Source organism: Ambystoma mexicanum, chromosome 1q (assembly GCF_040938575.1).
Source record: "Ambystoma mexicanum isolate Mex_15411 chromosome 1q, UKY_AmexF1_1, whole genome shotgun sequence".
Lineage (NCBI taxonomy): Eukaryota > Metazoa > Chordata > Amphibia > Caudata > Ambystomatidae > Ambystoma > Ambystoma mexicanum.
The window spans coordinates 1,476,308,225-1,476,330,679 of NC_090922.1; the positions used below are offsets into that span (position 1 = coordinate 1,476,308,225).

At 56.0% G+C, this 22,455-nt stretch overlaps 1 protein-coding gene across 4 annotated transcripts in view; it reads left to right on the forward strand.

The window, feature by feature from the left end:
- LOC138549941 (rho GTPase-activating protein gacN-like) overlaps positions 1–22,455 on the forward strand; it is a 308,520-nt gene that overhangs the window by 284,831 nt on the left and 1,234 nt on the right. The window lies entirely within an intron of this gene.

Consider the following 22,455-nt stretch of genomic DNA (forward strand, 5'->3'; position numbering starts at 1 on the left):
TTGAGCGGGGTACGTGTATTTCGGGGGTGCGCGGGAAGTGACACACGCGATTTGGCCAGGCACGTGGATTCCAGGGGTGCGCGGGAAGTTCCACACGCGATTTGGCCGGGTACGTGGATTTCAGGGGTGCGCAGGAAGTTCCACACGCGATTGAGCGGGGTACGTGTATTTCGGGGGTGCGTGGGAAGTTCCACACGCGATTTGGCCGGGCATGTGGATTCCAGGGGTGCGCAGGAAGTTCCACACGCGATTTGGCCGGGTACGTGGATTTCAGGGGTGCGCGGGAAGTTCCACACGCGATTGAGCGGGGTACGTGTATTCCGGGGGTGCACGGGAAGTTCCACACGCGATTTGGCCGGGTACATGGATTTCAGGGGTGCGCGGGAAGTTCCACACGCGATTGAGCGGGGTACGTGGATTTCGGGGGTGCGCGGGAAGTTCCACACGCGATTTGGCCGGGCACGTGGATTCCAGGGGTGCGCGGGAAGTTCCACACGCGATTTGCCCGGGTACGTGGATTTCAGGGGTGCGCGGGAAGTTCCACACGCGATTGAGCGGGGTACGTGTATTCCGGGGGTGCGCGGGAAGTTCCACACGCGATTTGGCCGGGTACATGGAATCCAGGGGTGCGCGGGAAGTTCCACACGCGATTGAGCGGGGTACGTGTATTCCGGGGGTGCGCGGGAAGTTCCACACGCGATTTGGCCGGGTACGTCGATTCCAGGGGTGCGCGGGAAGTTCCACACGCGATTTGGCCGGGTACGTGGATTTCAGGGGTGCGCGGGAAGTTCCACACGCGATTGAGCGGGGTACGTGTATTCCGGGGGTGCGCGGGGAGCAGCACACGTGAATTGCACGTGTGGGTCCTCCCAGGTGTACCCTCTACACCCTCCACGGCCCCTGCAGGTGGCTCACACCACAGGGGCCTACCCAGCACATGTCCTGCAGGCACCCCATCCACCATGGCCATGCCCACCAGCCAACCCACATATCAACTAGCACTACTGCCCACCAACGCATGTCCCCCTGCACCCCCAGCCACCAGGGGCAGCCTCCAGCAGGCCCCCACCCATGTCTCCCCCCACCCCCACCCCCCAGCAGTGCAGGGGCAGCCTCAAACAGGCCCCCACTCATGTCCCCCTGCACCCCCACCCCCTAGCATCCAGGGGCACCCTCCACCAGGCCCCCACTCATGTCTCCCACCACCCCCACCCCCCAGCATCCAGGGGCACCCCCCACCAGGCCCCCACTCATGTCCCCCTGCACCCTCACCCCCCAGCATCCAGGGGCACCCTCCACCAGGCCCCCACTCATGTCTCCCACCACCCCCACCCCCCAGCCACCAGGGGCAGCCTCCACCAGGCCCCCACCCATGTCTCCCACCACCCCCACCCCCCAGCCACCAGAGGCAGCCTCCAGCAGGCCCCCACCCATGTCTCCCCCCACCCCCACCCCCCAGCTGTGCAGGGCAGCCTCCACCAGGCCCCCACCCATGTCCGACTCATGTCTCCCAGCACCCTCACCCCCCCAGCCACCAGGGGCAGCCTCAACCAGGCCCCCACCCATGTCTCCCACCACCCCCACCCCCCAGCCACCAGGGGCAGCCTCAACCAGGCCCCCACCCATGTCCGACTCATGTCTCCCAGCACCCCCACCCCCCCAGCCACCAGGGGCAGCCTCCACCAGGCCCCCACCCAGGTCTCCCAGCACCCCCACCCCCCCAGCCACCAGGGGCAGCCTCCACCAGGCCCCCACCCATGTCCAACTCATGTCTCCCAGCACCCCCACCCCCCCAGCCACCAGGGGCAGCCTCCACCAGGCCCCCACACATGTCTCCTATCACCCCCACCCCCCAGCAGTGCAGGGGCACCCTCAAACAGGCCCCCACTCATGTCCCCCTGCACCCTCACCCCCCAGCATCCAGGGGCACCCTCCACCAGGCCCCCACTCATGTCACCCATCACCCCCACCCCCCAGCTGTGCAGGGGCACCCTCCACCAGGCCCCCACCCATGTCTCCCAGCACCCCCACCCCCCCAGCCACCAGGGGCAGCCTCCACCAGGCCCCCACCCATGTCCAACTCATGTCTCCCAGCACCCCCACCCCCCCAGCCACCAGGGGCAGCCTCCACCAGGCCCCCTCACATGTCTCCTATCACCCCCACCCCCCAGCAGTGCAGGGGCACCCTCAAACAGGCCCCCACTCATGTCCCCCTGCACCCTCACCCCCCAGCATCCAGGGGCAGCCTCCAGCAGGCCCCCACCCATGTCTCCCCCCACCCCCACCCCCCAGCTGTGCAGGGCAGCCTCCACCAGGCCCCCACCCATGTCTCCCACCACCCCCACCCCCCAGCCACCAGGGGCAGCCTCCACCAGGCCCCCACCCATGTCCGACTCATGTCTCCCAGCACCCTCACCCCCCCAGCCACCAGGGGCAGCCTCAACCAGGCCCCCACCCATGTCTCCCACCACCCCCACCCCCCAGCCACCAGGGGCAGCCTCAACCAGGCCCCCACCCATGTCTCCCACCACCCCCACCCCCCAGCCACCAGGGGCAGCCTCCACCAGGCCCCCACCCATGTCTCCCAGCACCCCCACCCCCCCAGCCACCAGGGGCAGCCTCCACCAGGCCCCCACCCATGTCCAACTCATGTCTCCCAGCACCCCCACCCCCCAGCCACCAGGGGCAGCCTCCACCAGGCCCCCACACATGTCTCCTATCACCCCCACCCCCCGGCAGTGCAGGGGCACCCTCAAACAGGCCCCCACTCATGTCCCCCTGCACCCTCACCCCCCAGCATCCAGGGGCACCCTCCACCAGGCCCCCACTCATGTCACCCATCACCCCCACCCCCCAGCTGTGCAGGGGCACCCTCCACCAGGCCCCCACTCATGTCCCCCTGCACCCTCACCCCCCAGCATCCAGGGGCACCCTCCACCAGGCCCCCACTCATGTCACCCATCACCCCCACCCCCCAGCTGTGCAGGGCACCCTCCACCAGGCCCCCACTCATGTCTCCCACCACCCCCACCCCCCAGCATCCAGGGGCACCCTCCACCAGGCCCCCACTCATGTCCCCCTGCACCCCCACCCCCTAGCATCCAGGGGCACCCTCCACCAGGCCCCCACTCATGTCTCCCACCACCCCCACCCCCCAGCATCCAGGGGCACCCTCCACCAGGCCCCCACTCATGTCCCCCTGCACCCCCACCCCCTAGCATCCAGGGGCACCCTCCACCTGGCACCCACACATGTCTCCCACCACCCCCACACCCCAGCAGCGCAGGGGCACCCTCCACCAGGCCCCCACACATGTCCCCCTGCACCCTCACCCCCCAGCATCCAGGGGCACCCTCCACCAGACCCCCACTCATGTCTCCCACCCCCCAGCACTGTGGGGCACCTGCCAGCAGGCCCCCACCCATGTCTCCCACCACCCCCACCCCCCCAGCATCCAGGGGCACCCTCCACCTGGCACCCACTCATGTCTCCCATCACCCCCACTCCCCAGCAGTGCAGGGCACCCTCCACCAGGCCCCCACTCATGTCTCCCACCACCCCCACCCCCCCAGCATCCAGGGGCACCCTCCACCAGGCCCCCACACATGTCTCCCACCACCCCCACCCCCCAGCAGTGCAGGGGCACCCTCCACCAGGCCCCCACTCATGTCTCCCATCACCCCCACCCCCCAGCAGTGCAGGACACCCTCCACCAGGCCCCCACACATGTCTCCTATCACCCCCACCCCCCAGCAGTGCAGGGGCACCCTCCAGCAGGCCCCCACACATGTCCCCCTGCACCCTCACCCCCCAGCATCCAGGGGCACCCTCCACCAGGCCCCCACTCATGTCACCCATCACCCCCACCCCCCAGCTGTGCAGGGCACCCTCCACCAGGCCCCCACTCATGTCTCCCACCACCCCCACCCCCCAGCATCCAGGGGCACCCTCCACCAGGCCCCCACTCATGTCCCCCTGCACCCCCACCCCCTAGCATCCAGGGGCACCCTCCACCAGGCCCCCACTCATGTCTCCCACCACCCCCACCCCCCAGCATCCAGGGGCACCCTCCACCAGGCCCCCACTCATGTCCCCCTGCACCCCCACCCCCTAGCATCCAGGGGCACCCTCCACCTGGCACCCACACGTCTCCCACCACCCCCACCCCCCAGCAGTGCAGGGGCACCCTCCACCAGGCCCCCACACATGTCCCCCTGCACCCTCACCCCCCAGCATCCAGGGGCACCCTCCACCAGGCCCCCACTCATGTCCCCGTGCACCCCCACCCCCTAGCATCCAGGGGCACCCTCCACCAGGCCCCCACTCATGTCTCCCACCACCCCCACCCCCCAGGGGCACCCTCCACCAGGCCCCCACTCATGTCCCCCTGCACCCCCACCCCCTAGCATCCAGGGGCACCCTCCACCTGGCACCCACACATGTCTCCCACCACCCCCACCCCCCAGCAGTGCAGGGGCACCCTCCACCAGGCCCCCACACATGTCCCCCTGCACCCTCACCCCCCAGCATCCAGGGGCACCCTCCACCAGACCCCCACTCATGTCACCCATCACCCCCACCCACCAGCAGTGCAGGGCACCCTCCACCAGGCCCCCACACATGTCTCCCACCACCCCCACCCCCCAGCAGTGCAGGGGCACCCTCCACCAGGCCCCCACACATGTCCCCCTGCACCCCCACCCCCCAGCATCCAGGGGAACCCTCCACCAGGCCCCCACCCATGTCTCCCACCACCCCCACCCCCCAGCCACCAGGGGCAGCCTCCAGCAGGCCCCCACCCATGTCCAACTCATGTTCCCCACCCAACATGTCATCACAGTCCAGATCCCTGGTCTCTATGGTCAGCCCCCAAATGCAAAACACCCACCCGAGTATTGCATCCACCCACTCATATTCTGCAATTACATCACAGAACACCAATTGCAAGTTCCAAAACAAACACATGTCCCTCACATACACCCAATTGGTGTCAGTGATTCTCAAAACACATAACATGAAATGCATGAAAACAATGAGACACCACACATTGAAGTGCAACAAATAAATAATGTATTAAAGGAAAGATGAATAGAAACAAAAATGAAGAAACAGAAATGTGAATGGAAAAAAATGAAAAGAAGCATGTCCGTTCAAAATAAAAAAAAAATTAAAGAATATAGAAATCCAAAGTAATGTAGTACAAAGTCAATGTCCACCAAACAAAATCAAATGTGAAAAAAAAATTATAAGCCATTGATCCATGGATAATGTTAAAAAAGAAAGTATGTACAAGTCCACAACTATGTACAATGCAAGAAGCCAGGGTCCATCATCCCAACAAAATAAAGGAAACCTAACTAACTACACTAACTAATAAAAAAAACTATATACAAAAATGTGGCCAATGTCCAAAAGGTGCAAATGAAATAAAAACAAAAATGAAACTTAACACTACCTACATAACTATGTACAAGGGCAGCGGGCTAGTTCCACGGCTCACTTCTGGATGTGCCGGGCCAGGGCATCATCGAACTCCTCCTCAATGTCCCGGAGGCGGTCCTCCTCCATGGCCCCGAGGGTCCGCAGGGCCGTCGACGTGTCCACCTCCAAAGCCCTGCGGATTGCCTCGAGGCACTCGACCCGCCTTAGGGCCCTCTGCATGGAGTTCTCCGCCCTGACCATTGAGAGCCGTGCCTCTTCCGCCCGCTGCCGCTCCGCATCTATGGCGTGGCCCAACCGCTGCCACACGGAAGACACTTTTTGTCCTGGGTCCTCCTGCCCTCCGGCCGATGCCTGCCCCTCCGATGTCGAAGGCCCCGAGCCTTCATGGCTCCCACCATGGTGCTGCTGCTGCTGTGCCTCTGCCCCTGCACTGCCTCCTGCTGCCTGCACATCCTCCGCCGGCTGGGGTGCAGTCGTTGACGTGGCCACCCCTGCTGGACGTCCGACTCCCGACTGTGGCAGGGATGCCTCCTCCACCAGCCTGGCCGCACCGTCCGAGGCAGCTCCACAGGGCACCCAGGTGACTGATGGGTGGGAAGATGGCACAGAGGACGACTGGCGCGTAGGGGGTCCAGCTGAGGAGGGGGTCGTGGCAAGCCCCATCAGACGGAGGAATCCAGCCTGGGTGACCTGTCCCAGCAGGCTGACGTGGTCAACGAGCCATTCGAGATGATGTGCAGTCTCTTCATGAAAAGACTGCAGGTCACCTCGCATGGCCCGTTGACGCAACGCCACTCCAGCCAGGACAGGCTCAACCCGGGCCTGGATAGCCACGTCCGCAGGCATAGGAAGGCCAGTTGACGTCAGCTCATCCCCTGCCTGAAAACTGGTCTGGACATGGGCATCCCTGCTGGTGCAAGATGATGCAGGGACAGGATCAGGGACAGGATTGCACACAGGCACCTCCGCGGCGGCCTGTGCTGCCTCCTGTCCCTGGTCCTGCACTGCACCACTAGCACCAGTGGGATCCCCACCCCCAGACCCCGTCTCCGGTGCTTGCACGGCCTCCTCCTCCACCAAACCCCCCACCAACCTGGATGACTCTGTGCCATCTTCCCCCGTTGGGCCCTGTGGGGTCCCAGCTGCCCCTTCTGCTGCCGAGGAGTCCAACTGCAACCTCCGCCTCTTGGACCTCCCCCCGGCAGCTGCGGCCTGGGACGCGGCACCGGACTCCTCACTCCCCGACGAGATGACAACCTGGGAGGGGAGCCGGGCCTTGCGTCTCCGGCTGGCGGTGGGATCCACGCCGCTGTGCTCCACAGCACCTTCTCCGCCCTCTTCATCAGTTGACGCTGCAGACAGGGAGAAACAAAACACAGGCATCAGGGCACTGTACAATGTACACATACACACATGACAGTTGTACATGAGTGGCATTGGCAAACCTCTGACATGTCATCACAATCCCCAACACACATGTCATTACAACTTGCACACACGAGCCATACCACAGCCATGTTGCAACTGCCAACACCATCCATACACATACAACAGCATCAGCAGCCAAAGGTGAGCCAGACATCACATGCAACACAGGAAGTGCACCACACATGTACACACACCACCACACTTGCATGCATGTGTACACCTCTGCTAAGTGTCGCAGTGTTCAGACGGGCATCCATGTCACATCTGCCCATCAGGCATCCACTTAAAGCTGTCACATGCATCCATGTTGCATCACTGTTGCACCCTTGTCAAATACACACACATGCACATGTACACAGCGCTGATACAATCAGCTGAAAACAACATACATGCGTGACATCACGGACATGTCTACTCACATACACATTCATACAAACTTGTGTGCCCACACAACTGCATTTGGCATGCAAGCCCACACACACAGGCACCATCCATGTCTCACACATTACAGCCCTCGCATGTGTCAGCCCCACGGCCCTGTACACCCGCACCCATACTCGACCCCATACAAACAGATGTGCAACCTGCACACTACTGAACAATCACCACACGCACTGCTCACAATCAGGATGCATGTACACTCACCGCTCGACTCCAGACGGGTCTGCCTCTCAAGGACCTGGACGTGGAGCGCTGGTGATATGTGTTCCAGGACCCTCATCTGTTCTTCCGACAAGTGGCCCCGGCGCCCCTTGGCATCCGCTGCCTTCAAGAGGCGCCGGGCCTTGGTCAGGGTCCTGGACCTGAAGTCCTCCCAGCGCTTCTTGACATGTTGGAAGTCGCGGACTGCCACCCCCTCCGCGTTGATGGCAGTCACGATGTCAGTCCAGATCCGAGTCCGTCCTTCCTTGTCGGTGCGGCAACTTCCGAAGAGGGCATCATACTGCCCCAGGACTTGCTCCACCAGGACACCAACTTCGGTGGCACTGAAGCTGGTGCCCCTCTGCCTCTCTGGCCGGGGGTTGTCAGTGGTCACAGATGGAGTTTGCCCCGACATGACAACCCCAGAGGCAGGAGTGGGTGGGCAACTGGGTCCTGGGGCTGGGCTGTGGAGCGATGGAATCCCAGTCGGGAGTCTTTGGTTCCAGCAGGGGTGGTCACACCAACAGCACCCCTGGCTGATGTGCAGGCAGCAAATGGCAGGGCACGTGGGCAGCAGGCAGTCAGGCAGCAGCAGATGGCAGGTGGGAGCGTGCTCGGGGCTCTGGGGGGCAGTAGTTCGGCCTTCTGGGCAGGAGCGTGGTCTTCCGTGTGCTTACGCGTGGCCAGCTTGATACGGAGTGATTTGGCACGTGAAAATTCTGCACGTCAGCGTGTAATTCGAGGAAAGGCCCTTAGCGCGTAAGCGCGTCTGCACGCATACGCATTTTCATTGGACCAAAGGCCCTCAGCGCGTGAGCGCGTCTGTGACGTGACGTGCGAGGGAGTATCCCTCATTGCACGTGATGACAGTACACACGTGGATCCCAACCAATCGCGTGTGAAAGTTCACGGGACCCCGGAACACACGTACCCAGGCCAATGGCGTGTGGAACTACCCGCGCACCCCGAAACACACGTACCCAGGCCAATCGCGTGTGGAACTACCCGCGCACCCCGAAACACACGTACCCCGGCCAATCGCGTGTGGAACTACCCGCGCACCCCGAAACACACGTACCCAGGCCAATCGCGTGTGGAACTACCCGCGCACCCCGAAACACACGTACCCAGGCCAATCGCGTGTGGAACTACCCGCGCACCCCGAAACACACGTACCCAGGCCAATCGCGTGTGGAACTACCCGCGCACCCCGAAACACACGTACCCAGGCCAATCGCGTGTGGAACTACCCGCGCACCCCGAAACACACGTACCCAGGCCAATCGCGTGTGGAACTACCCGCGCACCCCGAAACACACGTACCCAGGCCAATCGCGTGTACGCTCGCTCCCCTCCGATCACACGCGATGACACCCGAATACGGGAAACCAACGAGTCCGCCCACACGGAGGCGTCCCGCGCCCGCGCACAGCATAAAAGTGCGCGCAAACAACAAACGCGTATATACAGCGACGATGAATGCCCCATTTGTTGCTGCAGTGATTGTGGGACACCGCAGGAGGAGGAGAATAGCCAGGGCACGCATTTTTGCACCACGGACAGGCCTTTTTGGGATGCCTGACGACCAGGTCTACGGCAGGTATAGGTTTCCACCCCATATCATCCTAGACCTGGTCAGGGAGTGGGAAGATGACCTCACATCCCCCACCCTTTGCTCCCAAGCATTGGGCCCCTTGGAGAAGCTGCTCAATGTCTTGCATTTCTTGGCCACTGGGTCGTTTCAGCGGACCACTGCCATAGTGGGGGGGGGTCTCACAGGCCACGCAGTCACGCTGCCTACACCAGGTACTGGCAATCATGACAGCGCGCCCCTCAGTCCGCAGGCACATATACATGCCCAGAACACCCGCTGAAAGGCAGGCCGTTGTCCTGGATTTTTTCAGGGTGGCACACTTCCCCAAAGTGCTCGGTGCCATAGATTGCACCCATGTGGCCCTACGTCCACCTAGGGCCACTGAGCACATCTACCGAAACCGCAAGCACTGGCATTCCATCAATGTACAGGTGGTATGCGATGCAAAGGGAATCATCACCTCTGTGTATGCAAACTACCCTGGCTCCACCCATGACAGTTTCATATACAGAATGTCCGCCCTGAGCCGGGCCCTGGAAGCTGGGCAGCATGGCGACACATGGCTCCTAGGTGAGTACAAATGCCCTTGCACATGCATGCAAGTCACACACAGACAAATATACCAACCCTAATAATCTGAACAATTATCACCTCCCCAGGGGACAGTGCCTACCCTCTGAGCAACCACATGATGACGCCAATCCGGAACCCCACCACACCACCCCAGGTAAGATACAACGCTGCCCATATTGCAACCAGGGGCATAGTGGAGCGCACATTCGGAGTGCTCAAGTCACGTTTCCGCTCCCTTGACCGCTCTGGTGGGCAACTACTCTATCCACCAGCAGTTGTGTGCAGGATCATTGTGGCAGCATGTGTCCTGCACAATGTTGCAACACGGCAGGGCGTCCCGGTGGACATGGTGGTGCCCCCACATCCCCAACCACAGGCACAGGCGCTGCCCATGGGAGGGGACAGGGCACGTGGATGCGCATGGGTGGGGGCCTGGTGGAGGCTGCCCCTGGTGGCTGGGGGGGTGGGGGTGCTGGGAGACATGAGTCGGACATGGGTGGGGGCCTGGTTGAGGCTACCCCTGGTGGCTGGTGGGTGGGGGTGGTGGGAGACATGGGTGGGGGCCTGGTGGAGGCTGCCCCTGGTGGCTGGGGGGTGGGGGTGCTGGAAGACATGGGTGGGGGCCTGGTGGAGGCTGCCCCTGGTGGCTGGTGGGTGGGGGTGCTGGGAGACATGGGTGGGGGCCTGGTGGAGGCTGCCCCTGGTGGCTGGGGGGGTGGGGGTGCTGGGAGACATGAGTTGGACATGGGTGGGGGCCTGGTGGAGGCTGCCCCTGGTGGCTGGGGGGGTGGGGGTGCTGGGAGACATGGGTGGGGGCCTGGTGGAGGCTGCCCCTGGTGGCTGGGGAGGTGGGGGTGCTGGGAGACATGAGTTGGACATGGGTGGGGGCCTGGTGGAGGCTGCCCCTGGTGGCTGGGGGGGTGGGGGTGCTGGGAGACATGGGTGGGGGCCTGGTGGAGGCTGCCCCTGGTGGCTGAGGGGGTGGGGGTGCTGGGAGACATGGGTGGGGGCCTGGTGGAGGCTGCCCCTGGTGGCTGGTGGGTGGGGGTGGTGGGAGACATGGGTGGGGGCCTGGTGGAGGCTGCCCCTGGTGGCTGGGGGGGTGGGGGTGCTGGGAGACATGAGTCGGACATGGGTGGGGGCCTGGTTGAGGCTGCCCCCGGTGGCTGGTGGGTGGGGGTGGTGGGAGACATGGGTGGGGGCCTGGTGGAGGCTGCCCCTGGTGGCTGGGGGGTGGGGGTGCTGGGAGACATGGGTGGGGGCCTGGTGGAGGCTGCCCCTGGTGGCTGGTGGGTGGGGGTGCTGGGAGACATGGGTGGGGGCCTGGTGGAGGCTGCCCCTGGTGGCTGGGGGGGTGGGGGTGCTGGGAGACATGAGTTGGACATGGGTGGGGGCCTGGTGGAGGCTGCCCCTGGTGGCTGGGGGGGTGGGGGTGCTGGGAGACATGGGTGGGGGCCTGGTGGAGGCTGCCCCTGGTGGCTGGGGGGGTGGGGGTGCTGGGAGACATGAGTCGGACATGGGTGGGGGCCTGGTTGAGGCTGCCCCTGGTGGCTGGTGGGTGGGGGTGGTGGGAGACATGGGTGGGGGCCTGGTGGAGGCTGCCCCTGGTGGCTGGGGGGTGGGGGTGCTGGGAGACATGGGTGGGGGCCTGGTGGAGGCTGCCCCTGGTGGCTGGTGGGTGGGGGTGCTGGGAGACATGGGTGGGGGCCTGGTGGAGGCTGCCCCTGGTGGCTGGGGGGTGGGGGTGCTGGGAGACATGAGTGGGGGCCTGGTGGAGGCTGCCCCTGGTGGCTGGGGGTGGTGGGAGACATGGGTGGGGGCCTGGTGGAGGGTGCCCCTGGTGGCTGGGGGGTGGGGGTGGTGGGAGACATGGGTGGGGGCCTGGTGGAGGCTGCCCCTGGTGGCTGGGGGGTGGGGGTGCTGGGAGACATGAGTCGGACATGGGTGGGGGCCTGGTGGAGGCTGCCCCTGGTGGCTGGGGGTGCTGGGAGACATGGGTGGGGGCCTGGTGGAGGCTGCCCCTGGTGGCTGGGGGGTGGGGGTGCTGGGAGACATGGGTGGGGGCCTGGTGGAGGCTGCCCCTGGTGGCTGGGGGGTGGGGGTGCTGGGAGACATGGGTGGGGGCCTGCTGGAGGGTGCCCCTGGTGGCTGGGGGGTGGGGGTGCTGGGAGACATGGGTGGGGGCCTGGTGGAGGGTGCCCCTGGTGGCTGGGGGTGCTGGGAGACATGGGTGGGGGCCTGGTGGAGGCTGCCCCTGGTGGCTGGGGGGGTGGGGGTGCTGGGAGACATGAGTCGGACATGGGTGGGGCCTGGTGGAGGCTGCCCCTGGTGGCTGGGGGGTGGGGGTGCTGGGAGACATGGGTGGGGGCCTGGTGGAGGCTGCCCCTGGTGGCTGGGGGGGTGGGGGTGCTGTGAGACATGAGTCGGACATGGGTGGGGGCCTGGTTGAGGCTGCCCCTGGTGGCTGGTGGGTGGGGGTGGTGGGAGACATGGGTGGGGGCCTGGTGGAGGCTGCCCCTGGTGGCTGGGGGGTGGGGGTGGTGGGAGACATGGGTGGGGGCCTGGTGGAGGCTGCCCCTGGTGGCTGGGGGTGCTGGGAGACATGGGTGGGGGCCTGGTGGAGGCTGCCCCTGGTGGCTGGGGGATGGGGGTGGTGGGAGACATGGGTGGGGGCCTGGTGGAGGCTGCCCCTGGTGGCTGGGGGGTGGGGGTGCTGGGAGACATGGGTGGGGGCCTGGTGGAGGGTGCCCCTGGTGGCTGGGGGGTGGGGGTGCTGGGAGACGGGTGGGGGCCTGGTGGAGGGTGCCCCACAGTGCTGGGGGGTGGGGGTGGTGGGGAACAGGAGTTGGACATGGGTGGGGGCCTGCTGGCAGGTGCCCCACAGTGCTGGGGGGTGGGGGTGCAAGGGGACATGTGGCTTGGCTGGGGGGCGTGGCCATGGTGGATGGGCTGCCTGTGGGACATGACATGGGGTGCAGGGTAGTCCCCTGTGGTGTGGGATGCCTGCAGAGGTCGTGGAGGGGGTAGAGGGGAGACCTGGGAGGACCCACACTGCCAATTCACGTCTTGAACTTCCCGCACACCCACCACCCGCGCACCCCTGAAATCCACGTACCCAGGCCAATCGCGTGTAGACTTTCTCGCGCACCCCTGAAATCCACGTACCTAGGCCAATCGCGTGTAGACTTTCTCGCGCACCCCTGAAATCCACGTACCCAGGCCAATCGCGTGTAGACTTTCTCGCGCACCCCTGAAATCCACGTACCCAGGCCAATCGCGTGTAGACTTTCTCGCGCACCCCTGAAATCCACGTACCCAGGCCAATCGCGTGTAGACTTTCTCGCGCACCCCTGAAATCCACGTACCCAGGCCAATCGCGTGTAGACTTTCTCGCGCACCCCTGAAATCCACGTACCCAGGCCAATCGCGTGTAGACTTTCTCGCGCACCCCTGAAATCCACGTACCCAGGCCAATCGCGTGTAGTCTTTCTCGCGCACCCCTGAAATCCACGTACCCAGGCCAATCGCGTGTAGACTTTCTCGCGCACCCCTGAAATCCACGTACCCAGGCCAATCGCGTGTAGACTTTCTCGCGCACCCCTGAAATCCACGTACCCAGGCCAATCGCGTGTAGACTTTCTCGCGCACCCCTGAAATCCACGTACCCAGGCCAATCGCGTGTAGACTTTCTCGCGCACCCCTGAAATCCACGTACCCAGGCCAATCGCGTGTAGACTTTCTCTCGCACCCCTGAAATCCACGTACCCAGGCCAATCGCGTGTAGACTTTCTCGCGCACCCCTGAAATCCACGTACCCAGGCCAATCGCGTGTAGTCTTTCTCGCGCACCCCTGAAATCCACGTACCCAGGCCAATCGCGTGTAGACTTTCTCGCGCACCCCTGAAATCCACGTACCCAGGCCAATCGCGTGTAGTCTTTCTCGCGCACCCCTGAAATCCACGTACCCAGGCCAATCGCGTGTAGACTTTCTCGCGCACCCCTGAAATACACGTACCCAGCCCAGTTGCGTATGGAAACACCCGCACACCCCTGGAATACACGCTCCCAGCTCTGCGTTTGCTGCTGCCCTTTGTGCTCGGTTGGGGATTTTGATGGCTTTTCCCTGCGCGAGAGGCGTTCTTGGAGGCGTAACTGGCGCTGCTGCAGGGTCGCTGCGCAACTGTACGCCACGGCTGGTTTTGGTGGCTGGAATCCATGAATACGCTGTGCGCGGAAATGGATTTTAGCGCACGCGGCTGGCGCAGGGATTCGCACGCGCACACTGTGCGCCAGCCGCGTGCGCCACTTGTGCGCTGAATTCTATGAATCGGCCCCTAAGAGTCTTACAATCTGAGTACTTTCAATTTTTAGAGCCATTGACGGGTACATATCCCAAGGTATCAGCTCTTCATTGTAAATTTATATCCACTGCGCAATTATTAAGGACATTTAAAAAATAATTGTCAATGGTGGATATCGAGATAGATGCTGAACTGTTATATAATGAGCCAGGTGGTTCTGAATCGGAAGCTGTGATCGATAGATCGGCCGTTGCTTGTCTTAATATACCAATTGGAGAGAAGGTGGACATGACTGAAGTACAGTCTGTTTTGAGGTGGCTGACAGAGGCTCTTCCCAAGGTCTCATCCGGACATTGAAAATTACTGCTGGCTTCATGGAACTGCAGGGGCTTTGCCCATCTCCTAAATGAAGATGGGCCGATTGCACAACTATCTCATTACAATTGTATCTGTCTCCAAGAGACTTTGGCATTGAATCCCCTATACCTGGATGGTTACAATGGCCATCAGGTATTAGCCAAAAGAGGAGAAAGAGGACGCCCCTATGGAGGGCTATGGATTGGGGTAGCTAACTGGCTTGGTTCTAGAAAACTGACCGTGAATCAAGATGATCAATTGCTAGCAGTTGAAATAGTAAAAAATAAGGAGAACTCTGGTAAATTGCTAGTTGTCTGTCTATATAACCCTCCGGGGGCAGTGTATAGAGAGTCCTTACAGGAAGCATTGCATGAGCTATTAGCCAGCTGGCTAACCATTGAAGGAAATGTGGATGTTTGTGTAGTAGGAGATTTTAACACCCATATGTTAGGAGGTGAACAGAGAACGGCCAATCCAAAGATATATCCCAAATGTGCCATGGAACATCAGAAAGTAGAGAGCGAAGGATTAGATTGGGTATATTTTTTTCGCAAATGGGATCTTGAGATGATAAATGGTCGTACCAAAAGTGATCATCCGGGTAGACATACTTGGAGGAATGGAGCAATGGTTAGCACATTGGACTATGTTTTCGTCTCTCCAAGCATGCTTCTATCAGTCGAAGATATGATAGTAATCCCTAATAATTGGAGCGATCATGCAGTTTTAGCATGCTCTTTTGACAATATAGAAGTCCGTACTCAATTTTGTATGGTAGGGGATTTAAAAATTAATCATGCAGGGACCTGCATTCGCTGGTCGGACAGGAATGTATTACTGGCTTCAGATTCTCTAAATAAAAACTGCTACCCCAACATAGAAGAATTTACAAAAATGTCTATTGATGATGTAGAGAACTGGATATACCAGTTCTCGGATAAACATGCTGCAACGTCTACCGGAGGTATGATCAGCGACCAAACGAAATATCCCATTTACGACAGATATATTCGAGATGCTAAAAGAACATTAAGAGCTAATCTAAGACGAGCCAAGAAAACTAGTTTAACTTGGGAGACATATACTTTAACATCTAAGAAACTGAGGAATAAATACAGGGCAGACATCAAGGCAAAGAGAAGCCTTGATAGAAATAGATCCTGGCAAAGGCTGGTGCAGACTATTTGCACTCGGAAATCCAGTAGTATATGGTCTCTCCTTAATGAAGCCAGGGGAAACAAGGCTCGGCAGTTAGCAAACCCAATATCTAGTGCAGAGTGGACCAGGTTCCTGGAAAAGCGTAATGTAGAATCTAAATATGACGAGATGACTGACCCTTCCATAGACATCTCCTATGAATCCATCTTTTCTACGATTAAAGCACTGAAATCTTCCAGAGCACCTGGTCCAAATGGTCTGGCCAATATTGTAATAAAGAGCAACCCGGAGTTTTGGTCTGTAGTAATGAACATTTTGTTCACAAAAATTTTGAGCACAGGAAAAATCCCAAGCTCTTGGCAATCGGCCATTCTAATTCCTATATTTAAAAAAGGAAATAGATTCGATCCCAACAACTATAGATTACTTTCTATGTTAGAAAGTACAAGCAAAATTTTCGCCTCACTTTTATTGGGAAAACTCCAGAAATGGGTTGATCAGGCCAATATATTGTGTAAATTCCAATGCGGCTTTAGAACAGAGTATTCCACTACCCACAACCTATTGGTTGTGGATTATATGCGTAGTAGGGCCCTACAAGGTGGGCAACCCCCCCTCTACGCTCTCTTTGTAGATTTCAAAGCCGCATTCGATTCCATCCCACGAGAAAAACTCTGGACGAAGCTACGAAAATTAGGTTGTCCAGTTGATCTTCTGTATTACCTTAGGCTACTACATCAGAACACTAAGGTGAAATTAAAATTAGACCAGGACGGTCATGTGTCGGAGGAAGTACTACAGAATAGAGGGGTGAAGCAGGGATGCGTGACTGCTCCACTTGTATACAATCTATATGTTCACGACATCCCTTTGAAAATAGCTACTGCAAAAAATTGCCCTCCCAGCATAGGTAAAACCCCTTGTCTGGTTCTCGCATATGCGGATGATATAGTTATATTTGATCATACTATCAGTGGATTACGACGTTCGGCAATAGCCCTCTGGGAATATTCAGCACATAATGGGCTCACTATTAATACGGAGAAGACACAAGTGATGAGATACACAAGTAAAAGATCTTCACGTGTACTGCTTCGCATAGATAAGTGTTGTAATCTCATATGCCCCTGTATATAAATATCTTGGGATAGAGCTAGAACCCAAAGGTGACTATACTACATGTAAACACCACCGGAAAACAAGAGCAGCACAAATTACTGCCCTCTTCAAAAGCTTTACAACTAAACAGGGAGGTTTTACACTATGGGGAACCCGCCATCTTTATATCCAGGTTTTTTCCCCCCATGATAGTCTATGGCCTTGAATCCCTGATTAAAATGGATCTAGATTGGCTACAAATTGTGGAGGGAAAATTCTGGCGAAGGATCCTGGGACTTCCGGCTTGTATACCCATGTCGCTATTGAGATTGGAGTTGGGGCTTATATCGTTAAAAGCGCAGGTACTGAAAAAGAGGATGGGATTTTATTTAAAAATGGTGTACGGCAAGGGTAATGCCCTACTAATGTCATTCCCTTTGAAAGGTAACACTGAGGGTCCCATTAGAGAATTTAAAGATCAAATGGAACAATTACTCAAAGACATCTGTTGGACACATCGTGAAGGGTCATATACTGAAGCGATGCAATCTCTTATGGGGAGAAGGCTAGAGCTGTGGGACTGGCTTGAAAATTTTGACCATCTACGCAAGCTAAAAAGATATAGCTTTGTGCAAAATAGATTATACACATATAAGAAACCGCAGACATATCTGTCGCTATGCCCATCCCTTAGGCTCAGGAGATTTATACTGCTACTAAGAATTGAATATCTTCCCATAAGGATGAACACAGGGGTGATAGATAAGCTACCCAAGGATATACGCTACTGCCGTCTCTGTAGGAATTTGGAACATCTTGAGACAGCTAAGCATGTACTCACGGAATGTTTGGCAATGATAGATGATATAATCACGCATCTGGGAAAGCATGTACATAACATGGAAACCATAGGGGACATGCTTTTCTGGAATCATTGTATCAACACCAACAGCATAAGATTGTTAAAAGCACTTTATTCTATCTGGCTTAGGGTAGAAGTTAAGTTGGGCATATCTATATAATGCTTGGTGGGAATTGGCCAGGTTGCGCTCCTATATGGAAACTGTGATATTGCTAAGTGTATCATAAAATAGTTGATTATACCCATGACTGAGGCAAAATGATTAGTACCTCTGGTTTACATGGTAGACGATGAATTATAGAGACAGTGAACGAATCATTATAACTCTGCATTATTTGAAGTTGAATTTTTTAATGTATATATATATTGTATTGTATTGGACTTTTATTCAATGTATGGTTTTAGTATATGTGTAAAGTTTATTATTTAAACTATGTCACATTAAAATTATTATTATTATTAGGCATTCCACGATCAGAGCGCTGGTGTCGTCTGTGCAGTGAAAATAAGTTAGAAACGTTAAATAATTTACTTGTTAACTGTACAAGTTTAAATACTATAAGAAACAGTTAGTTACTTGAAAGCTTATGATAACCAATTCCATGAGCAAGCAAAGATATGGTTGCTATTTATGGATGGAAACGACACTAATTTTATGTTTTTTTTATAACAAAATTGTATTGGAAGTTTATTGAAATTTTAAATCAGATATCTGAAGGGATATTTTAAGTTAATGAAATACTTGGCGTAAATGAAATGGTAGAACAAATTATTATGAAAATTGTGCAATTGGAAATCCAATGCTTTTAAATTGATTCTAGACAGGTGTTTGTATCTACTTAGCACTACATTGGACGATACGGAAATCTGTTAATTATTTAATATTGTATTGTTTGTAACTTGTATGATACAAATTGTTAATGTGAATTTGTATATACTAAAACCATATGGTTGAATGTATATTAGCTAATAAAAAAAATATATAATATAAGCAGCAGTTGATAAAAGACCCTCAGTCTAGGCGCAGTTGTCGGACCACAAGGTCCACCCATTACAGGTCACGCAACAGATACCCCTTATCTCCTTTCCATCAACAATTGTCCATTGCTTTACCTGAACAGTTAAACGTGTTATTTTCATCAATATTATTGCCTGGTATTCCACTATGCACTTAAGTTACACCTTGTGTAGCCTTCTGGCTCTTGCCAAGACAGGTTTTCCCTTAACCTGCAGTTCCTTGAACTATTTAACTTTGCCCAACACTTGGCTTATCCTCTCATACCCTTCTTGGGGGTTTCCTTGGCTTTGCCAACACTCCTGTCTCTAACGATTCACTTTGTGGTACCTCTCCCTTGCACCATGTTATTTCCATTCATAAGGACTCGGAACTTGCTTCTGCTTTATGCAGCATTCTAAATTGTTCACAATGGCTTTCAATTCTTTCAGTATTCAACTTGTTTTTGCTTTATGCAGCATTCAGAATTGTTTGTTATCACTTTTGGTTTGTTCGCTTTTCCAAAAGCACTTGTTGCTGCAATCCAAAAGTCTTTACAACAAGTTTCAATTCATTCGGCAGCTAACAGTGCGTATTTTAGGTTCCTGGAACGCCCCAGTATTGTGTTTCCCTTTTATCACTCACCGGCTCCGTACGGCAGCTCTCTTCGGCTTCCCGCCTGATTCTCACATTGCTGTCTGGCTTCCTGTGTCTCCGCTCTTAGTCCGCGGAGATCGGAGAGAGCACTGCCTGCTCTCTTGGCGTTCTGCCGCCGCCTTAGTGTCTCGGCGCCCACAGCTCCTGGTGCGTGCAAACAAGGAGGATTGACAGGCCTTCCAGACCCTCTTGCTTCCCTCTCATTGGCCCGGCACTGCACCTCTCGCTACCAGCCACTTTCTTTCCTGCACGTGTCGGCAACCCGCCTCTGGGTTCCTTTCAGTACTCTTCCTCTTGCTGTGCAGCCAGGCTTCTTTTACCTATGGGGATTGTCAAATGCCGACAGGTGTGTGTCCTTTAGTTCCATTGCCTGACCTTCCTGAAACCTATTAGCTGGCCATGCCTGGCTATTCCAACAGCCTACTTCCATAGCCCTTTTCTTTGTCTCAGTGCCAAGGTGGTGTTGTGGAGGTTTGAAAAGGAAGTGTGCATTCCTTTGTGCTGTTTCCTACTCATCTTGGTACTTGACCGAAGTGTGCCTGCTTTAACAATAAAGTGAATATGAGTTTCTCTCACCTAAATGAGAATGTGTCCTCCCAGTTGGTCTCTTCGTCGTCCCAGTTTTGAGGTGATAATTTTGGGGGACATTTTGGAAGGAACAAAACAGAAATGGCTGACAGTAGCCTATGAAGGCTTTAGGGATAGGTTTGTTTTGGAAAGGGAATGGATCCAAAAGAGGTGATCCTCCCTCACATATCCACCTCCCGGGTCAGGATCCAAAAGAGATGGCCTTTCCCTGGTCACCCGAGATGACGATTCTGGGGGAAAAGAAATGAGGATGTCCAAAGGCTGCAGTTTGTACACCTACTTCTCACTCCAGTCGCTTCCCGCCTTCTTAGAAGCTTGGGTCGAGTCAAGGCCTGGCGTGTCCTGTCTTATTCGCCTTGCCGATGCTGGGGGCGGTCAATGCCTGACGATGTGATTTTCCAGGCCGAGGAGGAGCGACACACTCCACCTTTTGATCTGGTCTTCCTTCTGCTCATCCAACAGAAAGGCAGGACTCCAAGCACCCTCACTCCCACCTCATCAGTTATGCTTTGAGCAGATGTCGAGAGCTCTGATGCGTCTCTTCGTCCACTGCTCCCCTCTACGCCTTAGTCTCAGAAAGCCTCCTCCACTAGGTGTGCCTGGGGCACTTTATTTTCCAGCCGGTAGCCGACATCTTAAAGTCAAGCGCCTCAGTTACGTTCATGCACCCATTGAGCTGCTCGTGGCTTTCGGGTGGGTTTTGATAACTTGTTCACTGCATCCAAACGGTCATCCCTTGCTGGCCTTCAACCAGAACACCTATTATCGTGCTTGGGGGATTCAGGGTCTCTGAGCTTTTCACGCCCCGTCTACTCGGACGGTCATCTTGGCACACACACCTTCTAAATTGCTTTTGATGACAATACCTTGAATGATGTAAGCACTTGCATGGGCAATGCACATACCTAGACAGCTACTACACATCAGCCAAAACTATTGGCGTTGGAGAATAAGATATGTTCCCCATGTTGTTAACATGTGCACTCTTGTTCCTACCACTGCTTTCACAATGACTAGACCTCAAAATTGTGCCAATTTATTGAAAGTTGGAGAGTGACTTTCACTGCTCTGTAAATGAGAACTGCCCAAGGTCTTCAAAACATTAAGAGACCATTCAATACTAATTGTGCTGTCTCGACTCCCTTCCAGGACCCCCGTCAGGAGCTCTGACAAAGGTGAAAGAAGCAGATGTGTGTTGTAGAAGTGTGATTTTTTTTGCATTGATTTTTAATGTGGCCTGCTCCAAGTGTGGGGGATAATACGGTGAGTGCAAGTTATTCAGAAAGGCTACACCTGGGGGAGATATGTGGCGCTCTTATAGGCTCACCCAATTTCCCAAGGCAGCACCTGGGGTAGGGAGGGGTGAAAGATATATGCATAGTTTTGCACTTCATTTAAACACCCAAGGGAATGTTTCAGTTGTAGGCAATGCAGAGTGGCGGTACAGCTGGCAATCAATTTTTCCGTTTGCCCTACCCCCACTGCCCAACACAAATGGATTCAAGCCAGAATGTGTTGATCATGAAGGCGTGAATGTACTGAGTGAGTCCCTGTGAAGTTGCAGAACCAAAAGCTGGCGCATTCCAATGGAATCCATTGTATGCCTCCTTTTACGTACACGTTTGGACTACTCGATGCAGATAATGAACATAAAGCAAGTCTGCCCAGGATCTGCATGCGTTATTTGCACATTGGAGTGCAAACCACGAAAGCTGCACAGAGATGGACGTGCCATTAACACTTATGAGCCTATGATGGCCTATGGAAGGAAAGAGCACTTGTCCGGTCTCTGGTTTGATTATAAAAAGGTGTTCTAGAGGGAGAACTACTTTATTTCAGAGACGTCTAAATTCTCTAGTCGAGTGCATGAGTTTGTGTTCTGAATGCTGAAGAACAAATGGCGGTAGAGACTTATGTTGCAATTTGCGAGGGCTGTTACTTCCCCACTTTACTGGCACCCAGTGTGTAAGGTAGATGCTTTGTGCACATTGGAGACCACACCTCTTTGGCCCATTTCGCTGTGTGCATTAGGGGATATTTCCCCATGTTGTGATGGGTGACACCTCAGTTAATTAACGTATTTATATTTAACCGAGAACTTTTAATGATAAACCATGAAGTTCTAATACTCCATGGGACCAATGCATTCTTTGCTGCTAAAACTGAGACATTTACTAAGACTGACTTTAGCGAGATTGGGCTCGGGTTATGAAAGCTTTGATCATACACGCAGGTAAAGAGGATGGGGTCCATTACTTTACACTAAATCAGGCAGCCTTTGGTGACAGATGGCATCTCAAGATCCCCCCTCTAGGCCGTGCCTCCTGAACCCCAACAGACTGTGAAAGACTGTGGTGAGTGAGAGACAGTAACACTGCGCAGGTCCTGGTGTGCTTTATCTTCAAGAGCTTTGTGAGAAAGGGAACAGAGGTGGGTAGTGGAAATGCACCAGGTTATTTGTGACCAAAAACAGCAGAATTTGGCATTAGAAGTTTGCTGCAGTGCGTTTCCATGCATCCCCCGAAGAAAAAAGAAATGGGCCTCATTAGGAGTTTGGCGGTGCAGTGAAAAGTGGCATTATTCCATTAACTGAATTACTGCGCCTTTTTATCACACCGCCGAATTCAGAGATTGACCTTAAAGTGGAGGATTAAACTCTGGCGTGTTACTCGCAGTAAATCCTACAGTTTAAGGCCAAAAAATTATTTACTATGTGGAATTAACACGCAAGGTACATCCACCAGAAATCCCTTTGAACTTC